Genomic DNA, 1,469 nt, shown 5'->3' with positions numbered 1-1,469 from the left:
AGGCGGAGGTTGCGGTGAGCCGAGATCGCGCCATTGCACTCCAGCCTGGGTAACAAGAGCGAAACTCCGTCCCCCCCAAAAAAAAAAAAGATATTTAGGCATCAATTATAGTAATGTCATAACATTCTAATAGAGGCATGTATATAACACAGTGGCCATGGCTAGTTGTCTTTGTTGCTGCTGTTAAAACAGAATACCACAGACTGGATGACTGACTGACTGATTTATTTATTGATTGAGGCAGGGTCTCACTCTGTCATCCAGTCCGGGGTTCAGTGGCATGATCACAGCTCACTGCAGCCTCAACCTCCCTCGATCAATCCTCCTGCCTCAGCCTCCTGAACAGCTGGAACTACAGGTTTGAGCCACCACGTCCCATTAATTTTAAGAAGTTGATAGACTACCTGGTTCTCATCCTTTCACCAAATGTTAACTTTTTTTTTTTGATACAGAGTCTTGCTCTCATTGCCCAGGCTGGAGTGCAGTGGCATGATCTAGGCTCACTGCAACCTCTACCTCTTGGATTCAAGCAATTCTCCTGCCTCAGCCTCCTGAGTAGCTAGGATTACATGCATGCACCACCATGCCCAACTTATTTTTGTTTTTTGGTTTTTTTAAAAAACAGGTCTCATTCTATTGCCCAGGCTGGAGTGCAGTGGACTGCTCCCAGCCCACTGAGCAACCTCTGCCTCCCAGGTTCAAGCAATTCTTGTGCCTCAGCCTCCCAAGTAGCTGGGATCACAGGTGCCCCCCACCACGCCTGGCTAATTTTTGTATTTTTAGTAGAGATGGGGTTTCACCATGTTGGCCAGGCTGGTCTCAAACTCCTGACTTCAAGTGATCCGCTTGCCTCGGCCTCCCAAAGTGCTGGGATTATAGGCATGAGCTACTGCGCTGGCCTCCGGCTTATTTTTGTATTTTTAGTAGAGACTGGGTTTCACCATGTTGGCCAAGCTGATCTCGAACTCCTGACCTCTTGCTCTGCCTGCCTCAACCTCCGAAAGTGCTGGGATTACAGGCGTAACCCACCGCACTTGGCCAATTTTTAAAAGTTTTTTTATAGAGCCTATGTTGCCCAGGCTGGTGTTGAACCCCTGGGCTCAGGCACTTCTCCCATCTTCACCTACCATAAACGTCTGAGAAATTATTGTCTTTGCTAGAGCCTCTGATGCAATCTAGCTTATTTAGTGACCAAAAAGATTCCAAATATCAATTTCCTATTGGGCCCATAGTTCTTTCCCCAGTGTCTTTTTTTTCCCCTGAACTACCCCCTCCCACCAAACTAATACATCAAAGATACTGGTCACCATTTTCTCTCCCATCCAAGTGAAAAATTCACTGTCAATTAGAACTTCCTTACTAAGCAGGTTTGATTAATAAGTTATATTCCAGGCTGGGCGCGGTGGCTCAAGCCTGTAATCCCAGCACTTTGGGAGGCCGAGGCGGGTGGATCACGAGGTCAAGAGATC

This window comes from Cebus imitator, unplaced genomic scaffold (genome assembly GCF_001604975.1).
Source record: "Cebus imitator isolate Cc_AM_T3 unplaced genomic scaffold, Cebus_imitator-1.0 Scaffold1611, whole genome shotgun sequence".
NCBI classification, from domain to species: domain Eukaryota; kingdom Metazoa; phylum Chordata; class Mammalia; order Primates; family Cebidae; genus Cebus; species Cebus imitator.
Note: the sequence above shows the minus strand (reverse complement) of the source record.